Source organism: Argopecten irradians, chromosome 16 (assembly GCF_041381155.1).
Source record: "Argopecten irradians isolate NY chromosome 16, Ai_NY, whole genome shotgun sequence".
Classification (NCBI taxonomy): domain Eukaryota; kingdom Metazoa; phylum Mollusca; class Bivalvia; order Pectinida; family Pectinidae; genus Argopecten; species Argopecten irradians.
This window is the reverse complement of record NC_091149.1, coordinates 23,528,198-23,537,277: the sequence shown is the minus strand read 5'-3', so window position 1 is coordinate 23,537,277 and position 9,080 is coordinate 23,528,198. Positions and strand designations below refer to the sequence as shown.

The 9,080-nt window shown below is 35.4% G+C and overlaps 2 pseudogenes; one reads left to right on the top strand and one right to left on the bottom strand.

The window, feature by feature from the left end:
• Nucleotides 1–471: 471 nt before the first annotated feature.
• LOC138310777 (uncharacterized) overlaps nt 472–9,080 on the bottom strand; it is a 64,022-nt pseudogene continuing 55,413 nt past the window's right edge.
• Nucleotides 4,327–9,080, top strand: part of LOC138310780 (uncharacterized) — a 23,348-nt pseudogene continuing 18,594 nt past the window's right edge.

Below are 9,080 nucleotides of genomic sequence, written 5' to 3'. Positions count from 1 at the left end.
GGTTAAGCTTACAGTAGAGAGTCATTGACCAAGTAAGGCTTACAGTAGAGAGTCATTGATCAAGTTAGGCTTACAGTAGAGTCATTGACCAAGTTAGGCTTACAGTAGAGGGTCATTGATCAAGTTAGGCTTACAGTAGAGAGTCATTGATCAAGTTAGGCTTACAGTCGAGAGTCATTGACCAAGTTAGGCTTACAGTAGAGGGTCATTGATCAAGTTAGGCTTACAGTAGACAGTCATTGATCAGGTTAGGCTTACAGTAGACAGTCATTGATCAGGTTAGGCTTACAGTAGAGGGTCATTGATCAAGTTAGGCTTACAGTAGACAGTCATTGATCAGGTTAGGCTTACAGTAGAGAGTCATTGACCAAGCTAGGCTTACAGTAGAGAGTCATTGATCAGGTTAGGCTTACAGTAGAGGGTCATTGATCAAGTTAGGCTTACAGTAGAGAGTCATTGACCAAGTTAGGCTTACAGTAGACAGTCATTGATCAAGTTAGGTAATAACCTGTAGTTTCATGTACATTTTACGAATGTACAAATGACTTGTTTTGCCCTGACCCTTGAAGATTCAATAATCAAAATATTTGGTACAACAAAATATTTACATTCCCGATGATTCCGATGATAAATCTTCAATGTTCCTGGTTTAACATAAACACAGTCTCCTTCTTTGTTTATAATTCTGTATTTTACCAAAAATATGCCATAGACTGAATCTAGAATTCACACCATACACTGTTTTGGTCTTTGTTTGTTTTAAGACAGTCAAACTTTCCTCCAAATATGCAAATTCTTCATCTCCCATAGGAGCTCTTAGACGTACAACACTATCTAGCCTGGTTCCAGCAATAAGATTATCTTTAATCAATGAACCCAGACTGATGATTGGCTGTGATCCTTTAAGATTGTGGCGTACATCTTCTTCATTAAGTTCGGCCTCCTTGACAATCTCATCATATTTGGTACTGCAACCTGTCATAACAAAAATATATGCAAATAAATTGCTGTTTATATAATAAAGTAATTGATGCATACATGTAAATGTGAAAAACAAGAGGCCCATGGGCCTTAACGGTCACCTGAGTTTGGATACAGAATGAAACAAGGACATATAAACACTATATATTGGCCAATCAGTCAGTCAGTGATTTTATAAATATGACTTTTTAATCTATGAGGAGTATTTGGTTCCAGTCTGTGAATTTAGAAGACGACTTCTGAAATTTTAGTCAATTTTATCCCCTTCTGGCCCCTCCCACAGTCCTATGTGGTGTTGGGGTCATATAATACACAGTTTAGATTAGCCTTATAAATGCCTTAGAAGATTTGTGCAGAATTTCATTGACACTGCTTCAGCAGTTTTGGAGAAGAAGTCGAAAATGTAAATTAATATTGTTTACGAACACACAACGGACGACGCACCAGGGATAAAAATTGTCACTTGAGACTTTGTGTCAGGTGACCTAAAACACCTCATAGATAACTATGACATACAATTTTGAAAATGGATATGCTCGAATTTATGAAGCGATTAAATAAATTCACTTATTCCGGTATTTAAAAAAAATATCATTATCACAGATGTTTAAGATACACATGGAGTTAAGGCTAATATACACAGGAAGTTGTAACACAGAGGCTAAAATACACAGGGACTTACATATGGTAGTACACATATGGTGTGTAAATCATAGTTCATGGTGGTAAGGTATACCACAGGAGCTTGATGTTTTGTCAACAATATATATAGTATAACATAAATATCCCAACCCCTACATACAATATTAAAACAATGTTTAGTATATATATAGGGCGATTTTTATATATGTCATATATTTAATAATCAATATCGACAGAACGTCAAGCTTCTGTGCGTATACATGTAAATGTGTGTGTTCTTTTTAATGTTAGGAATATTATTGTAATTGTCATTGTTAGGATATTAAATATGAAGCAAATATACATGTACATGTAAAATTGTATATCATGTATATGAAATGAAGAGACGTAAGGTACGATAACAACTGTTATCGTTCCTTCGGAACGAAATGTTAACACGACAACTTTTAGCTATCAACCCGCTTATAACCGCGATTTGAGTAATAAGGAAATCCAACGATATATTTTGCTGAAATTTCGAATGTAAGCTAATCACGGCGTGATCTATCGATTGATATAATCACCTTAGCTGTGAAAATTCAAAACGACGAGATATTTTGGTGTAAAACCCCCAAAATCGGCATTTTGACCACTGATTTCTGTTTAATCTATCCTAGTAAATAAATTTATAAAGCTGAGAAGCTAGAACTCTACATATAAAAAGTCCTTGTAATTCTGAACAAAACGGTAGTTCTTACTTTTGGAAATGTTATATACAACGGCCACAATACAGCCATGAATAAAGGTGGTATTTCGCAGGTTCTCGGTAAATTTCCACAACAGACGAGATATTTCGGGGTCCCAGGCGCCTTCCTTCTGAGCTATTCTGAACGATTGGACCGGCAAATGTACCATTTAAAAATGAGTGATATTTTTGAAATTTTCTGTAGAAGTGACTAAACATTATAAAATGAGTAAATAATGTATGCACTAAACATCAAATTTATGTTACAAAATGCGCCCAACAAGTGCAACAGTGAAATGAATCTATTTGTACTGTCTCGAACGCACAAAATCATGGCGCAGACTATCGCGCCCCCTATAAGGAAAGTGTATTGTTTGTATCCGGTTGAGTAAAAATGTTGAAGCCGCCTTGATGTTCAAGTTAAATCCGGCATTATCAGGTAAGTAATTGTTCATTTTACTTGTTATAGACATCAATATCATTATCGGTGGATATTAGTATTATCAGATATATTTGATTGTTTTTTGTAGGCCTGCAAATATAACGTTAGGTACTGTTTACAGTCTGTTTATGATCACCATCGCGAGTGACTGTCTGACAACAGAACCATGCATGTGTTCTAAATCGTGGCTTAACAGCACGTAAACTGACAACTGTACCGACTTTGAGGCAGATGCCGTTTGAATATATGTATCTCCTAATATATTGTTTGAGCATATGATTAAATTGCTAGTAGTTAAACCATAAAGTCATGCACACTCACATGTAACGTACGTAACGTTAGCTTCGTTACATGTCATTTCGGTACATGCGGAAGTCTTTTCGGTATCATAAAGTGAACAGGGCGAAATGACTTTCAGAAGGTACCGAAACGTCTTTGAGTAATCTGAATATTAGACAACTAAAGAAAACAAACCAGAAAAAAATGGTAACAATGTACATGTAGTTTGACAATGGATATGATCAACATTATTACATGTAGATATGGACATTTGTATGCACTGCAGTTTTACATGACACATAATAATTGCTTAGGCTTAAGTTACTGTACAGCCTGGGTGGGTGAGGGCAATAATATTAATGAAAATTCATTTTACAATTTTGCTGTGTTGTGTATAGTGATAGACAACTACTGCGTAATAATTAGGATGCCGACAGGAATCATCAGATTGACCCGTGTTGTGAAAATTAGCATACATGTATAATATCACTCTGACCCATTTAGCAATGTTATATACAGTCATGTTATAAATGTTGTAAGACGAACGTTATTGTGGCGTCGTAGATATTAATGGCGTCTGTGATGTTGTATGATTATCTCGGTTGACACGTCGAATCCAAGCCTGGTTCGCCACTCTTACATAAAACAGAATTGAAACAAAACAAAGTAATCCCAATTTTGACCCAGAGCTTAAGCCCTGGCTATTCTCTCAAGGATTCAATAGATCTAGAATTAAATAAACAATGTTCAAGAAAATTTGTAAGATTTTTCCTTGTAAAGGAAGTTGTTGATATCTTCTTGGTGCCCCTGGACTCTGATCTGGTGGTCATTTATTGAGGTCAAGGTGCACTTTAAACTAAGCACCATGGATGCCCTTTTTCCTGCAGGGGCGTAGGAAGCGGGGGGGGGGGGGGGGGGGGGGGGGGGGGGGGGGGGGCAGGGGGGGGGGGGGCAAACATGTCTTTTTGCCCCCCCCCATTTTTGCCGAGTGAAATATTCTAAAAATTCACATTTGAAAGAAAAAAGGGTCCTCCTACACATTTTTGAACTTTTTAGAAAATATTTCGCTGCGTGTTTCCTAAAACATTCAAGCATGTAATGTTCAAACCTTTAATAATGAAAATTCAATACACACGAACTAGACTAAAAAATGTCCACCAAGGAATTATACTATTACAAAAAATGCTTCTTAAAAGATTTATTTGTTTATATGTCTTAGCAAGACAATCAGTTGATTATTATTTTGAGTTACACAACAATGTGCCGATGGTGGGATGTGAATCCGGTATGTTCAAATCCCTCGGACCCCCATAAATATGTAATGATATATGAAAAAAGTAAATCAAGTATCTCCTGTGGGTGCGGGGCGCGGGGGTGGGGGGTGTTATGAAATTATGAAATATTGAGGACCTTTGCCCCCCCCCCCACTACGTTTCATCTTCCTACGCCACTGTCCTGTCAGAATCACTGAAGTTATGACTATGTTTTGATTAATACTAGTTATGTGATAAATAGAATCTTACACTCATGGCTACATCATTTGAAATTTATTAAACTTAAATTTATAAAATTTGAAATACCACGAGCCTTTAAGGATATTTTGACATTTTATTTCCAAAATAACAACAGTTTTCTGGTTTTTTTTAAAATATCATACAGTATCTAGGTAAAAGGAGACCTAGTTATAACACTCACTATACCGTAGTGAATGTCAAACTTGTAACAGCCTCATCAGCTTGAGAAAGGTTTTCAAAATGTTTCTAAATCAAAAAAACAATTAAAAAAAAAAATTGATAAATTGAAAGCCATTTCGGTTAAGGTATAGACTTTTAAATATATGATTTGCTTGCTGTTGACATTTTTTTCATCTGTGAATGAATAACACTTGGAAACGGTAACTATTTTAAATACTAGTACCTATATATATATATATATGTAGGTAATCTTCCTCAATATAAAAATTAAATATGATTAATAAAACAAAAGACTGAAGTATGAAAGATGTACCAATTAAGTACTTCATTTCTGCGTATGAATAAAAGCTACAAATAGATCCTTTAATGTGATGATTTATTTAACTGATTTTCATATCATTCAGCAGTATCAAGGATTTAAAATAATTTAATTACCTGGTACCATATGTGTTCCAATTAGGATGTACAATTCGGATATAGAATAGAGTTCTCTTTTTTTTATTAGTTTAACGTCCTATTAACAGCCATGCAGGGTCATTTAAGGACGTGCCAGGTTTGATGGTGGAGGAAAGCCGGAGAACCTGGAGAAAAATCACCGACCAACTGTCAGTACCTGGCAAATTCTCCACATAGGATTCGAACTTGTGACCCAGAGGTGGACGGCTTGTGGTAATATGTTGGGACAACTTTACCACTTGGTCACCGTGGCCCCACGAATAGAGTTCTCATAAAAGGTCTCATAAATGTTATGATAATTAGAAAGATTGGCACCTAATATAACTCATTACCCTAATTGCCCAACATGATTTTCGAATTAGCATTATACATTTCCAAGGCATTTCTTGATTAAAGCACTGTATTTGTTAAATATCTTATGCAAGAACATGTATGATCAGATGCATGTATACCATCAAACAACTGACTTACTTGTTAAAGGGTACGTGGGTTTTAAATTAAAAACTTTATATTCTTTAAATGTTCATATGAACAGTTTTCATTGGAATTGGATAAAGGGAGGTAATTGGCTTATTATTTTTTAAGGTATATTTTCTAGCAAAATGCTCAATATCACTAAAAGAATTGCAAAAACAGAGAAATGTATGTTTAGTTTTGGATTGAGTATTCGGTCAGACCAATATTGTCTATATTTTGACATTTTTTTTTATCTACATGTGGAAAAACAGTTTCTTATTGATAAAATGGGGGTAGCAGAGACTTTTACATGATTATTCGTGATGTACATGTATAATTACATGATATTTTTCAAATCTTTGATGCTGTGTCATTATGAAACGATAAAATCCATATTAAATGAATTCTGGTTATTTTATTTTTTTATATTTTTTTTTTATTTTTCAAGACATTTTATAGTACATTACATAATACAGGCATATACACATTCACTCCGACATACCATATACATTATACATGTATGTGTATAGTAATTGCAATCATATGAAGTACATACATACATTTATACATCTATTGCATAGATTTATACATTTTCTGGTTATTTTAACTTGATTATAGCAGTAGTTTTATTTTGTTTTTTTTTCTCTGTAAAAAACTGTTTAACATTTCTTGTTCTCTAGAATGTATGTATTTGTAAGAGATTGAGTGCCAGCCAGGCGATATTGTGTATTATTACCATTTTTTTTACTTTTTTTTCCCGATAAAATGGGGGTAGCTAGCAGAGACTTTTGCATGGTTATTCATGAAAATGCATATTCCAGGCAGCAATAGCAATTATGATGAACTCCTTGCTTAATTGTATGTCATAGGGACAATTATAAAATGCCACATTCAAGTTTTAAGTCTCCCTTTATTTAAGAAAATAGCAGAGTAATAGCCTAATCCTTCTCCATACGCCAGGGGTTGGTTTGAAGTTGGGTGTCACTTTCTCTGTAATCTTGAAAGGAAGTCTATGAAGGACTCAGTTTTGAGGTCACTGAGATGAAGTCTCCAGTGACCTAATCTAATTTTGCAGAGACCTTTCAAGGCCAAAGGTCAATCAAAATTGTGAATTATATGGTCCCCTAGGAACCTGAGGGTTGGGGCCAAAAGGGGTCAATATAGGCTAAAACTTCAACAATCTTCTTCTAAAATTCAAGAAATAGTGGAATCAAATACTCTTCATAGATGGAATCACATGGGGAGGGGCTCAAGTTTACTATAGTTTATTTAGGTAAAACACATTTTTGAGCATTATTTGGTCATTTGTAATAGAAAAATGAATCAGAATTAATCAGTATGAAATGGTCAATGAGAATCATATTAACAATATTTCCATAACTGACCCCCAGGGGCCTGAGGGGTGGGGCTAAAATGGGTCAAATAGGATAGGCTTAAAACTTCAAAAACCTTCATCTAAAATTGTGGAAATGGTAGAATCAAATACTCTTCATAGATGGAAAGGTCTTAAGGTCCTTTTACAATAATTATGAATTATATATGAACCGTGGGGAGGGAGGGGTCAAGTTTACTATAGTTTTTATAGGGAAAACACATTTTTGAACATTATTTGGTCATTTGTAATAGAAAATGAGTCAAATGTTGTCAGAATTATCAGTATGATATGGCCATTGAATCCTATTAACAAATTTTCCATGACTGACCCCCCGGGGCCTGAGGATTGGGTCCAAAAGGGGTTTCTTTTAATTCATAAATGCTTTTTTAAAGATTTGAACCATTTTTGCAATGTTCTTTTCTGTATCAGCACTCAGGTGACCATCAAGGCCTCTTGGGGCATCTTGTTTTCTTCTGAACTGCATCCAATTTTACTAAGAGATATTAGTCCATGGGTGGATATTACGTCAGTGATAGTAACCCCTGGAGTATTGAGGATGTAGCCAAAAATGATTTCTGCAAGCCTGCGATTGGTCAGTTTGTTTCTTCTGAAGTGGCTCCAAGTTACTATGAGATATTCCAAGAGTGGATATTACGTCAGTGATAGTTACCCATGGAGTTAGTATTGAGGATGTAGCTTAAAAGGATTTTTTCATTTTTTAATTACATTCCTTTATTGGTGTTTTTATAGACAATCAATTATATTGTATCTTTCAGGTTAACTGCCCAGTATATATTATACAATGAACTACCAAGGTTGTTTAAATAAATAACCTTGACCTTTATTCAAGGTCACAGGGGTCAAATAGACTAAAATATCCTTAAATTACTTCAAGCTCAGGTATATTTTTTAGTGTCAGGAAAATCTATTGTCATCTCATGCATCGTCCGTCATCGTGCGCCGTCTGCAGTCTGCAGTGCAAAACTTTTTTCATTCAAATGAAAGGACCAGGGTACTGATATTTTTTGGCCTGTAGCATGCTGGGTATGAAGGGCTATTAACCAATTTGTTTTGTTCAAATGAATGACCTTGACCTTCATTCAAGGTCACAGGGGTCAAAATAGGGCTAAAAAGATTTTAAACAACTTCATTGTGAATAACTAAGAGGCCTAGAGGTCTGATATTTGTGTCTGTGGCATTGCTAGAATAAATGGCTACCAAATTTGTTCAAACAGATGACCTTTACTTTCACATCAATGGTCACCAGGGGTCAAATCTTTTCAGGCTAAAAATCTTTAAGATCGTGACTTCTCAAGTTGAATAAATAAATTAGCGGTAGATACCTGGATAATGGGGCCTGTGACATGGCACAGCCCCGGTATAGAACTTTCTAGATGGGCAAACCTCAACTTTGTCAAATGAAGGACAATCGACCTGTCATTCAAGGTCCCAGGGTCAAATAGGGTGAAAAAAAGCTCTTTAAATGACTCTCGTTCATTGAATAACTAATAGGCCTAGAGATCTGATATTTGGTCCTGTAGCATGCTAGAATAGAAATGCTACCAAATTTGTTCAAACAGATGGACCTTTACTTTCATTCAAGAACACGGGTGTCAAAAAGGGCTAAAATCTTTAACACTGACTCATGTGTGAAGTAAAATAATGGCCCAGAGACTGATATTGGGTGGCCTGTGACATGCTACAGAGTGAATTTGCTACCAAACTTGTGTTCATATGAAGGACCTTGAATTTCAATTCAAGGTCACTTAAAGGGGTCAAAAAGGGTAAAATGCTTTAAAATTACCGTCTTGTGAATAACTAAGAGTGCCTCTAGCAGATCTTAAATAGGGTCACTGTCATGCTACCAGAACTAATGGTCTACCCAAATTAGTTCAACAGCCTGGTGACACTTGACTTTTTCATTCACAGATCACAGGGGGGTCACAAACTAAGGACTGAAAAAGTCATTAAACGTGAGCTATCATAGTTGAAGAATAAATAAGTATGCCAAGTAGACCTCTGATATTGGGC